The following is a 13254-nucleotide window of genomic DNA, read 5'->3' as shown; positions in this document are numbered from 1 at the left end:
GAAAGAAAAAAGTAAGTAAATATAAACGACTTTAAAAGAAGAAAGGCTTGTTTGAGCTCATAGTTTTAGAGATTTCAGTCCACGGTGCCCTGTGGTATTGCCCTGAGAGATGACTGGACTTCACGTGTGGAAGTCATGATATCTGGAAAGCGAAGGAGAAAGAGAGCCAGGGGTTTAGCTCCCAATACCCTCTGCAAAGACGCAGCCCCAATAGCCCAACAGCCTTCCACTAGGCCCACCTCCCAAAGCTTCCTTCAGCTTCTCAGGATCATAGGTAGATAATGGAGCCTTCAGTGTGTGGCATGGTTTCCCCACAAATAAAAACAGAACCCTAAAGAATGTGTTTTTAGTCACATAACCTTTTCTTCCTTCCCCTGGGAGCCCCATCACCCTCTGCTCTTCTCCTACAGCATTGATAATGTTTATTCAGTCTCCCTTATCATCTCCTCTACTTTCTGAGGACTGAAATCAGGCAGTGGATTTCATACTTTTTTTCTACTTGGGGTCATACAGTTCCTGGCACACGGTAGGCTTGCTTTCTCCAGAACACAGTAGGTTTGAATTCCCCAACACATAGTACATTCTTAATTCTTGGCGCCTAATAGTTTCTTAGTTTTTGGTACACAGTAGGTTCTCAATTCATAGTAGGTTCTTGCTTCTTGGATGTAGCAGGCTCTAAGTCCCTGGCATACAGTAAGTACTCAGTTCTTAGTGCCTAGTAGGTTCTTGGCTCCTAACACGTAGTAGGTCCTTCATGAATCATGACTGATGGCCACAAGAAGCTTTCTTTGTTTTCAGTGTTTCAATGAATCCTCATGAGACAACCAACGAGTGCCCTGACCACCACACAAATGAACACCTTCTGATTTTCAAAAAGGCACCATTGACAGAATGAAAACACAAGCTACATTCTGTGAGAAAATAAAGAGCTCATATCCAAATATTTAAGGAACTTTCAAAAAAATCAATCTGAAGAAAACAGCACAATAAAAAAAAAAAAAAGTGAGCGAAAGCCTTGAATAGAAGCTTTACAAAAGGTGGTATTTGGACGGGGAACCACATGAAAAGATGCGCATCCGCATTAGTAATTAGGGAAATGCAAATGAGACGCACAATAGCGCAGTACTGTCAGAGCAGGTAAAACTTAAAACACTGTTGGCAAGGCTGAGAAGGAAGCAGAACTCTCACGTAGCTGCTGGGCATGTGAAAGAGCCCAGCTACACTGGTAAATACTGTTTCTTAAGAAGTTAACTCTCTTGTTCCCATGTGACTGAACCTTTCTGTGCTTATTATTTCCCCAGAAGAAAAAGACAACACACCCCGGTCCAGCCTCCTCGAAGCAGCTACAGGAAATGGCCCCGAGTGCCTGTTACCTGAGAGGGAAGAAAGAGTCCGTAGTGCAGCCTTCCAAAAGAATATTACTCAGCCACAAAAAAGGATAAGCAACTGGTATGATTGCAACATGGATGGATCTAACATGCTAACGAGGGAAAAAACCAAAAAACCAAAAACCAAAAACCAAAACCAAACAAACAAAAAAACAAACCCCAAAAAACTAGATCGCAGTGTGCAAACTGAGTGATTTCTTTATCTTGGGAGCCAGGACATGCAAGTGAGTGCACAGACGTAGAAAGAAGAGTGGTGGCTGGGGCTGGGACCCAGAGCTGCAGAGCAGTAGAGGGAAGAACTACCAACCGGGGCGCTTTGGGGACAGGCGCAGGTGTGCTCAGTGTTGTATGGTATCGGGGAGGAATCTGATGTTCGGCCTGAAGCTGTGGTTTGAGTACATAGTCTCCTGCGTGCCACCTTGCCTCTAAAATCACTATTATATCAACACATCAATACATAAAGCAGCAAGGGAATGCTTTTGATTACATTTCTTCAGTTCTCTGCCCTGCCTCCCTGCCCCTAAAAAGAAAAAAAAAAAAAGAAAAGAAAAGAAAAGAAAAGAAATTGTTCATAGAGCTACAGTCCAGGCCAGGATTGGCCTGTTTGTGGCACTGGCCAAAGCTTCTTGACTTTGTTGTTGGAATCTGTGTCTGGGTCGGACCAGGGCATGCTACTAGCTCAGTGATAGTCTCTGTGAGGCCCTGGGTTCACATGGGCATGCGCGCCTGCCCACACACACACGTGGAGCTCATGGATCTGCAAAGTGGTAAAGTTGTCTTACCACAGACGTTTTCCACACTTGCCTCTCAACCTTCTGGCTTTCAGCCACACTCAGAAAGAGAGACAAGGGAGAAGCATGTAGGGCGGGCTCATTCTGTAGGGCGGGCTCATTCGGAGACTGCGCAGCAGACAACGCAGGAGGACTCAGGTAAAAAGGGGTTGTCAATGGAGGAAGAGTGGAGCCTGTGCACACTGTGGAGTGCAAAGGGAGTTTGCTGTACAGTGTGTTGGGCACTTGGGTGCCTGGATGCAGTGCATACCGGTTAGTCACGGAGCTCACGGTGCCAATTTAATACAAGGTGTGCAGGGTGGCTCAAGGCTCAGTCTTCCTCTACTGTCTCCAAGCTATGCTAACGGAAGTGTGCTCAAAGCAGAGCCGGTCTCCACTGAAGTCCGTGGAGATGCCTTGGTAGTGAGTTATTTGGGGGTAGGGGGGTTGAAAAATGGCTAACCAGGCTTAGGGGAAGCTACACTGCAGCAGACCACACACCCCAGAGCAGTGAACCATGTGACGGCAGACCTTGGTGAGAGATGTGGGGTGGCTAGAAGACACACAGGGTACAGATAGGGACAGGGATTCAAGGACTGACTGTGAGGACCCTGGTAGTGAGAGGTCCCTCTGCTGGTGCACATGAGGAGCCTTTCCTTTGCTGGAGGCAGTCTCCCTAGACACAGACAACACACAGGTGACAAATGGAAGTCCATGTGCACTGTAAAGCATTTGCAGAGAAAACAGCAGTGACTGTCCAAATTGGAGCCTTAGTCCTGTGGCCTTTTGTCCCCGCTACCTGTAGAAACTCTCTTCAAGAGGTTCCACAGAAGCTGTCCCCAGCCTTAGCTTATCTTATGACTCTGAACTTGAGGTCAAAGCACTGCAGAGTCCTCAGGTTCTTGGAGATGAATGGCTGAAATGGGAGCATGGTAAGGATTAAAAACCTGGTGCTGGCCCTGTTTGGCAAAGCTCCTGGTGGCTAGCTTCTCCTCTTGATTCCCTGCCCCTACACCTTGGTAGCTGTAGTGGCTATTCCTGGTTGTCAACTTGACTATATATGGAATGAACTACAATCCAGAATTGGAAGGCTCACCAGTGAACCTAATCTGGAGACTGGGAGATAGAAGTTTCTGATCTGGATCTTGGTATGGAGATCTTGAGACACAGTGGTGATTGAATCCAGAAGATTAAGACAGGGAGATCTCCTAGTCCAAGATCATCTGGGATTAAAGGTGTGGTGGCACACACCTTTAATCTGGGCTACACCTTCTGCTGGGGACCATATAAGGACATTGGAAGAAGGGAGTCTGGCTCTCGCTCTTTCGCCTTCTTGCAGTGTGGGACTCAGCAACTGCTAGATCCTTGGACTTCCATTCACAGCTACTACTGAACCATTGTTGGGATTTGGACTGCAGACTGTAAGTCATCAATAGATTCCTTTACTATATAGAGACTATCTGTAAGTTCTGTGACTCTAGAGAACCCTGACTAATACAGTAGCGTTAGCTACTTTTCCTGATTCTATGATAAAACACCCGATAAAAGTTACTCAAGGCTCACAGTTTGAGGGTGTACAGTTCATCATGGCAGGAAGTTACAGTGACAGGAACTGGGAGTGTGAGGCAGATGGTCACTTTGTGTCCCCAGCCAGGAAGCAAAGGGAGATGAATGTTGGTGCTCAGGTCTCTTTCTCCTTCTTGTAGTCATGAGCCTCAACCACAGAATAGAGTCATCCGCAGTGAGGAGTCTTTACCCCTCCATTAACTTAATCTAAAAACTCCCTCGTAGACATACCGAGAAACCTGTCTCCTAGGTGATTCAAGGTTCTATCAAGTACAACCATTATAGGCCATCACAGGATCTCAGAGCTAAATAGTGCTGGTTATTGCTAACATGATGGTGAGCACATGATTGGTGGGTATCTTGCAGGGGCTCAGCCAGAGAGTACACACCTGTTTTCAGTGAGGCAGTTGAGGATTCTGTGGGATGTGTGGCTGAAAGAGAGGTTGGTGAGCCCAAGGAAGGCCAAGAAGACTTCCCGAGAAGCTGGAAATGTTATTAGAAGCCCTGAATCTTGTCACATGGCCAAAAAGGTAGAAGGAAGAGGTCCCTGGGGAGTCAGGTAGGATGTTGGCCCCGATAGCAATGGTCAAGCCTGGCTCACTACTTAACTCCCTGATGAGTGAGCAAAAGAACAGAGTCAGGATGCTCATCACTAGACGCCTATCCCGAGCACCGCACTGAGTGTGGTTCCGGCTCTTACCACACACACCTTGCGTGCTCTGACCTTGTCCTTCTGGGAAGTGAGAATCTTTGCCAATGTAATTGATCCAGGTAAGGCTCTTCAGGCTCTCCTGAAAGGCTTGACATGATGGCCTTCTAAGAAAAAGAATGGGAGCAAGACACAGATACACAGAAGCAGGAAGCAGAGACAGGAGTTCAAAGTTGCCAGTGAAGAATGCCAACACTTGCCAGCCAATGTCGAGAGTCCTTGAACAGTGCTCTCTTGGACCGACAAGTACTGTGGGCTTTGCTGAGACCTGATCACACAGCCTTGTGGCTCCCAGGGCTACAGAAAGACACATTTCTACCCTTTAAGCTACATAGTAGGCTGTAACTTGTCACAGTGGTCCCCCAAGATGAACACATACCCCATATTGTGCAGAGAGCTTTGCCTTGTAGAAAGTGGGGAGCCACGGAAGGGCCTGAGCTCCAGGCTGATAGAGGCAGGCTTTCAGAGTAGGTGTAGGGTAGAATTTGAATGGGTTGGAGTCTCAGAGCCACAAAGCCTGGTGATATCCTGTCATTTCTCTGGACCCAGATCTGGAGTTTTAGTGCCAAGGCTGAAAAAAAAAATAGCGTAAACATCGAAGAACAGATGTAAAGGCAAGCCAGAAGCCAGCCATCTCCCTTCCTCTTTCCCTCAGCCTCTGAAGTGCTGAAGCTACATCCCTGGCAGCATGCCCTGCTCTCTGAGAACAGGTGTAAGAGAGTCCCTGAGAGCAGGTGCCTAACTGAGGGGACCAGGGCTGGTGGGAACTGGGGCTGGCTGAGACACTGAGCAACAGGAAGTCTGCCAATCTTCAGCTGCCTTACTATTTCTTGAACTTTTCAGAATTTGTTAATGACCTGAAGACATAGATGTACCCACACACCAGCTCAACCCCCTATGCTTTAGCTGTTGTTTGATTTTTGTAACTTCTTTGCTCTGGTTCTATGCCGCTGCCACCTGTCTCAAGACAAGGCTCCTGTCAGTGAGTATCCCTGCTCACATCAGCGATGATCCACGCAAGAGAGAGCATGACTCTAGATTCCACAGGGTAAGAACACAAGGCCAGTCAGACCCTATGAAACCACACAGAGAACGATGTGGGAAGTTCCCATGGGCAAGTTCCTTTGTATTCTTCAAGTGAATATTTGTTCATCCTCTAATGTTGATCATTCCAGAGTTTGTGGGGCCTGGGAGAAACATAGCCCTGAGTTCTAGACAACGTGATAAAACAAATGAACAAACCAGCAAAACAAAAACCACCACCACCACCACCACCATCAAACAAACAAACAACAATGCCCAGAGGTATCGTTCGCTGTTTGCTACTGGAATTCATTGTATAAGAACCAGGGATAACATCAACCATGTGTGATGGTTTGAATAGGTATGGCCCCTATAGACTCCTGTATTTGAATGCTTGGTCCACAAGGAATGACATTATTAGGAATGACATTATTGTGACCTTGTTGAAGTAGGTGTTGCCTTGCTGGAGGAAGTGTGTCACTTGGTTGGGGAAGAGCTTTCAGGTCTCCTATGCTCAAGACATGCCCAGTGTGGTACAGTCTCCTTCGGCTACATACAGATCAAGATGTAGAATTTTTAGCTCCTTCTCCAGCGCTCCATGTCTGCCTGCGTGCTGTCATGCTTCCTGCCATGACCATAATGGACTAAACCTCTGAAACTGTAAGGGAGCCCCAATGAAATGTTCGTCTTTATAAGAGTTGTCTTGGTCATGGCCTCTTCACAGCAGTGGAAACCCTAAGATAGCATTCTATATTGCATCGGATGCACCCTAATCTCCCCATGGAATCACCAACCTCTAATGCTAATTGTGGAAGCTGAGCAACCTGGCCACTCAGAGCACAGAGGCACAACATGCACCTCATGTGACTACAGACGGAGGTAAGTGTTTCTCCCCCTTCAGAATGAGGACTGCCAAGGAAACAGTAAAGTCTACCAGCTCCACTGAAGTAACAGTGAGAGCAGAAAGGGTGACAGTCACTTGTAAATCTCACTGAGAAGGGATTAATTATGGCCACTGTTGATGTCTGCATGTGTGTCCAAAGCCCACACCGATGATTAATTGTCAATGTAGTCTCCAGAGGGAGGGCCTTTCCTCATGAAGGGCATGGAAGGCAATTACTTCATGGATGGGATTAATGACCTTAGAAGAGAGGTCAATGGAGCTGGACACACTTTCATGCCTTACGTTTTGTGAGAATACAGTATGTTGTCTCTTGAGAAGACATAGCAATGAGCTTCCATCTTGGAAGCAGAAGACCAGCCCCTGTTGGACTTAGCCTGCTAGAGCCTGAAGCATGGCTTTGCCAGTCTCTAAACTGTGAGCAATGGACTTCTGTTCTTTATAAATTACCCAGTCTGTGATATTCTGTTACAGCAGCAAGCAAGTGCCAAGATAGCCAGCATCCACAGATGAAGTGTCTCCTACAAATAATTGGTACCTGTATAGTAATAGCATTTATAAAGTACTTTCCCCAGTCCAATCAGAACACATAGAAACACTTTCTAACTGAACAGTTACAACCACAAAGCCCTCAGGCCAGGGGGTGGGAGTTTAGTTAGATTTAGCTGGAACATGAGGCAGAGAAAAGATCTAACTGTTTTGGAGTTTTATGTATGGGAATGATTTTCTAAAATCATTTTGCTTAGATGAGAAACTTTTCTTATTTATTACCTCCCTTAGTGATTGGCAGGGGATCTTAATGAAGATGTTACATAATGCTTGCAAAAGAAACAGACAAACCAATTGACTCATTTTAGTTCCATGTCTAGAGATAAATGTTATGCACATTTTGGTGGATACAAGCTGGTTTTTATTATAAATCCTTACTGTACCATATTCTGACATATATACTTAATAATGTCACCTGACTAAGAACTTGAAGACAGCATCATTTTTGGTGGCTAGGTGGCCAGAGGCTGAACTCTGCTTTGTAGCCTTCCATATTGTAGTCCGTGGTGTCAGGAATGGTGTCAGGAGTCCCATCACTGTCTTACATAATAAGAATATGAGAATATGGGATGGGCAGGTTTCTGATGATGTCATTTTGTGTTCTGGAAGACATCACAAGTTTAAGTACATCTCAAGTAGCTTCAGTATCCCTTTCTGTCACTGGATGGGAGGGCTTGTTGGTAGGGATTAACCTTATGTGTCAGCCTGGACAGACCCTCATGTGTGATCACACATTATTTTAGATGTTTCTGGGAGGATATTTTTTCCATGATGATCACCTTTAAACTCGTGGACTTGAAGCAAACAGCATTTTTGTGTGTGAGTGGTCCTTGTCCAATGCACTGAAAGTACCAAGCAGAAAAACTGACCCCTTGTAAACTTTATATGACCCAGCACAGGGGAAGGCCAGGGCCAAGTAGTGGGAGTGGGTGGGTAGGGGAACAGGGGGTGGGGTATAGGGAACTTTTGGGATAGCATTTGAAATGTAAATAAAGAAAATAATAATAAATTAAAAAAATGGAAAAAAAAAGAAAATGAAAAACTGACCTTACTAATTGGTTGCCTTGGGTTCTTTCTGAAACCCCAAATCTACAGCCTTCTGGTCAACCTCCTCTCTCTGTCTCTCTCTCTGTCTCTCTCTGTCTCTCTGTCTCTCTGTCTCTCTGTCTCTCTGTCTCTATCTATCTATCTATCTATCTATCTATCTATCTATCTATCTATCTTTCTCTATGTATGTGTTTGTACTCTCACACATGTGATATGTGCATGTGCACTATGTGTGTATACTTGTGGTGACCAGAGCTTGGCACTGGCTGTCTTGCTCAATCATTCTCTATCCCACTTTTGAGACAGGGTCTCTCACTGAATCTGGAGTTCAGTGATTCATTAAGACTGGCTGGCCAGCAAGTCCTTGGGATCCCCTGTCTCTTCTTCGCAGCACTTGAATTACAGGTGTGTATCAGTGCACCCAGATTTTCTAATGTGTTAGGAATCAAGCTGAGGTCTCCAGGCTTTTGTGGTGGGCTCTTCACTGTCAGCCATCTCTCCAGCTCTCAGTCAGATCTTTAATTTCTACACATACATGCTATCGGCTCAGCTTGTCTGAAGAATGCTAAGGCACTGGAATGCTAAGGCTCCTCTTCTGCTCCTCTGTTGCACATGACTCCAAGGAGTAGACCCATGAGCCCCACATTTTTTTTTTTGGCAGTGTTAGCCAAAGGGCAAATATATCTCTTTTTCAATTGTAGAAGTGGAGAACTTGTGTCAGTCATTACTAGGGTGGGATCAGATGCAACCTAGTGTTCAGGTCTCACTTGAATGACATCATGCTACTCAGAGTAGGTGGACTGTATATTCCCCAGTGGCAATCAAACTTGAAGGGGGGGGTGTCTGTGGGTGCCAGACTGTCCCAATCTTGTCCAGGAGTCTGCATGCCAAACCAGGTTTGATGAGGCCTACAGAAGGGTTGGTTTCTCCTGAGACAGCCATAGAAGCAAGTCCAGCACATGATGGGCCAGAAATTGGCTACATGAGAAGACTGTTGCGAAGTCAGGGCTATTTGGCTTGAAGACAAGAGACAGACAGACAGAGACAGTGTCTTTCCCAATGAGCTATGTATGAAAGAGGCTTTAAAAGCAGCTGTAGCAGGTAGAGATAGGAGCAGAAAATGAGAGCAAGGCAGATTTCATCTCATTGTCAGCTGTTTGGAACAGGTAATGAGTTCCATGTGACAGAAGACATGCAAGGGAGACAAATGCAGAAAAAAAAAGTCTATATTAGACAGAATAATCTTTTCATGCTGTCCCCACCCCAGGCAAAGGGACATGTCAGAGATGCCTGTGTGTGGATGAGGATGGTCCCTCTGGATCATGGGTGCAAACACAGTTACCCTGGAAAGGGTTTGAAATGACCACCCCTGTTTCTCAGGCTGGCAGGACTATTTTAGTTTGACGGTCACTAGGATCCTGGCCCTGGTCTGCTGGGACATAGACCTCTACCACACACAGATGCTGACTGTGGATTTGATAAACAGGACTGTGCTCAGCTTGTGAGCCAAATGGCTCACACCAGTACTCTGTAGGTACTCATAGTCTATGAACACTTAAAGGGCTACTGATTCCTGGCCAAGTCATCGATGACAAGGTTGTGAACATCAGGGATGAGCTAAGCAAACTCCTCCCTGCACTGGCCTCATCCCAGCTTAACTGTCAGCTGCATCTGGTCCTGAGATGATCCATCAGCCCAGGCTCTGACGCAAATGATGCTCAACCAACTGGACAGAGCATGGCACCATTCTCACTTTTCAGGAAGCAAGGAACATCTGAGAGATGTCCCAGCGACCGCTGCCCACTGCACTGCTGCTCTTTGTAAGTCACCCTCTCTGACAGTTGGGGTCTAGAGCACAGGATGAGTGTGCAGTGACTGCCAGAGAGCTCACACTTCTAGAACAAGGGTGGCGACAACCTTCACTGCAGAGGAGCAATATTGCAACTGGGAAAATTGTGGCCCTTGGTTTGGTCGTGGTGACATATGCTTACCATTCAGGGACCTAGGCTAACATCAAATAAATGTGCTTTACCTGGAGACGCAAGGAGGAGCAAAGACCTGAGGCCAAGAATGCTGTCGTCCATGGAGCCATGGAGCCGGGCAGCAGGCGTTCGAGTGGATAGGGGGGAGCTTTGGATTGAGACAAACTGATCCAGGAGTAGAAAGCTCAGGGGGTGTGGCTAGCTTTGCTGGGCACAGGCTCACCCCTCTGTAGTTATGCCAGAAACGGGTCATTTACTTAGGAAAGAGTCCCAGGCCGCATCCAACCTAAGTGTCATGTCATGTCTCACACTGAGAACCAGAAGGGGAGGCCAGAGGGGGAGGCGGCTTGTGCAGAAGGCCTGCTCAAGTCTAGTCTCCCAGTAAAGGCTCCTTTTCTTTTTGGCAAGGGGTTTTCTGGGCTTCTGAGGAAAGGCTGATGTAGAGGCCAAAGATGTCATGTGTGTGTTCATCTCAGAATAGCCACTGAGGCTTCTGGGTGCATGTGACAGCATGTGGTAGGAAGGTAATTCCAACTTTTAACTTCCTGGTTGGTAGTGCCAATGTCAATCAATAAAGAACCAGGTGTGCCCAGGGGCAGAAAAGGCAGCATGGGCCAGGGAGCAGGGATTGAGCCTGGCTATGAAGGCTCCACAAAATCCCCCTCAGAGCCAGATGGGACATATTGGGTTTTAGGTTCCCTCAAAGGGTTACATGGCATCTTCTGCCTTCTTGTAGAATGGCTAGAGTTGGGTGTGCTGGCTGGGAATGGTGTGATCCTGTAGAAAAGGAGGTGGGTTGCCCAAAGTGGAGAGATTAACCCATCAGTGCAGAGAGACCCAGCAAGTTGCAGGAAGGAGTGTGGCTTTCTCTCCATGGTACCCTACCCATTTGCTATCTTCTTAGAGGAGGCATAACCCCCATGGGCCACACACAGCTACAGTTTCTTCTGAGAAATAATTCTTGCTTCCCAGACCTTTCCAATGGGTCCTAGAACATCTCTGCTTGTTGGGAGTGGGAATGTGGAATCCGGTCTTCCAACACCCACAGTCTGACAAGGCAGAGAAAACTCCCCAGCAATGAAGAGAACCAAATGTCCACTGGGCTGTGAGGATCCAGGCAACAGATTTGTTTATTTCATTTCACTACTTGAGTTTTTCCACAGTACCCAGCAGACCGTGTAGTTCACAGAAGGTACTTAATAAATGTTTGTGGAAGACCTAAGTAGTGGATTTGCCTGATACATTACCGAAGTCTTCCTGGGAATTAGGATGGGGAGAGGCACATGGAGCTGGGAATCATGGCAGTTAGTGTCTTGGGAGACAGCTTTGCCTTCCCTGCTTAGGACTTCTGCCCAGAGCACCTTGCATGGACCTCAGACAGCTTTCTCCTCAGTGCCATGGAGTTCTGCCGTGACAGCTGACCAGGGGACTCATCTTGTAGGAAATGGTATGCCACCTTAGACCAGGTCAATGAAATCTACTATGGTCTCATTATGTTTCTTCTTAAAGCAACTAAAAGCTCCTTTTGGAGTTCAGGTGTGACTTCCACAGTGTAATGTGTCTTCTAAAATCTAGCTTCTCAAACTTCAGGGCACAACGCCTTATCTCCAGAGTCAAGTAACTGATGTGTCAGTCTTGAAAATTTTGGCAACAGTAAAAGTTTACTGAAGATGCAAAAACCAAAACCTAATTTGAAGGCAAGCAGTTAATGAATGTGAGGTATTCCTGGAGCCCCATCCTACGCTGTACTGAATGGCTTCACCAGACCTTGGCTTTGAATACATGACACACTGCTTGGTGCCGAACACGTGGTCACACATGCAGCACCAGGCAAAGCACTGAAAAACACCTAGCTCACACTGGGGATGATCTTATGGAGTGTAGAGGTTCTACTGTCCATACAAAGTTTCCTGCTCTTGGAGAAACCTAATGGTTTTCTTCCAATCCCAGTCATTTCGGGAGCCAAGGTTACCATGCAGATTTGGTCAAATCCAAGAATCACACCACACACAACCAGTCTCTCAAATGGCACAGAAATGGCATCAAGAAATCCCGGTCACAAAGACATGAATCTCTTAAAAGGGTTGACCCCAAGTTCCTGAGAAACACGCGCTTTGCCAAGAAGCACAAGAAAGGTCTAAATAAGATGCAGGCCAGCAATACAAAGGCAGTGAGTGCATGCGCAGAGGCCATCAAGGCCCTTGTGAAGCCTCAGGTCATCAATCACAAGATGCCAAAGGGCTCCAGTCACAAACTCAGCCGCCTGGCTTTCATCGCTCACCCCAAGCTTCGGAAGCAGATTCGAAGCTACATGGCCAAGGGTCAGAGGCTCTGCCAACCAAAGCCTAAGGTTCAAGCCAAGGCAGAGGCCTCAGTTCTAGCTAAGGCTCAGGCTTCAGCTCCAGCCCAGGCTCCCAAAGGTGCCCAGGCCTCTGTGAAGGCCCCATAGAAAAGGCTCCTTCCTGCCACTGTGAAGACAGATGGACTGTTGTGACACAGCTCCCTACAGTATTTGTAGATGACCAGTGTTCTGTTCTGTTATTACAAATAAACTTGATGTAAGGAAAAAAGAAAGGAAAGAAAGAAGGAAGGAAGGAAGGAAGGAAGGAAGCAAGCAAGCAAGNAAGAAAGAAAGAAAGAGAAAGGAAGGAAGGAAGGAAGGAAGGAAGGAAGGAAGGAAGGAAGGAAGGAAGGAAGGAACTTAATGGTTTAATTATTGAAAACACTCTCACTGTTTCCCTACTGTCAAACTTCTGTATACAAATATTAAATTAGTATATCTCTGCATTGTCTTTCAATGTTTGACTTTTTTTCTTAATTGAAGCTTAAGTTGTTGACTACAGCTTCATTTCAAAAAAATTCATTAAATACATTTTGACTTGGGAATTAGGTTAAAATTTCTAACAATTTCTGGCATAGTTCTGCCAGATATGTATTTATAAGTCAAGTGGTATTGTTGCATTGATGATTATAAAATCAAAATATCAATCAACCCTGAAAACTGTTGACAATGCTCTACACACTGCTGTATCAAATATCCAGCCAAAATTTGGTTCTTTAACTAAACAAGTGTACCCATTTCATTAGCACACAAATTTGCTTTCTTCTTTAATGAATGCTAACATTGTGTGTGTGTGTGTGTGTGTGAATCTCAAAGAATTGTTTTCAAATAAAATTCTGTGTGATTTATTAACACAACATGTTTGATTTGTTTATCTATTTTATACACCTATGATGTGGGTTTTTTTTCCTGGAGAGGAATAAACCAATCTCCATTCTCCCAGATAGGACACCAACAGACGAAGGGAAGGCAGAGTTA

General features: G+C 45.9%; 1 pseudogene; it reads left to right on the top strand.

The window, feature by feature from the left end:
• The first annotated feature begins 5440 nt into the window (after window positions 1-5440).
• LOC110325724 lies at window positions 5441-12384 on the top strand (annotated as a pseudogene).
• The last annotated feature ends 870 nt before the right edge of the window (window positions 12385-13254 follow it).

The sequence above is a fragment of the Mus pahari genome, chromosome 8, assembly GCF_900095145.1.
Source record: "Mus pahari chromosome 8, PAHARI_EIJ_v1.1, whole genome shotgun sequence".
NCBI classification, from domain to species: domain Eukaryota; kingdom Metazoa; phylum Chordata; class Mammalia; order Rodentia; family Muridae; genus Mus; species Mus pahari.
Note: the sequence above shows the minus strand (reverse complement) of the source record. Positions and strands in the feature narration are given on the sequence as shown.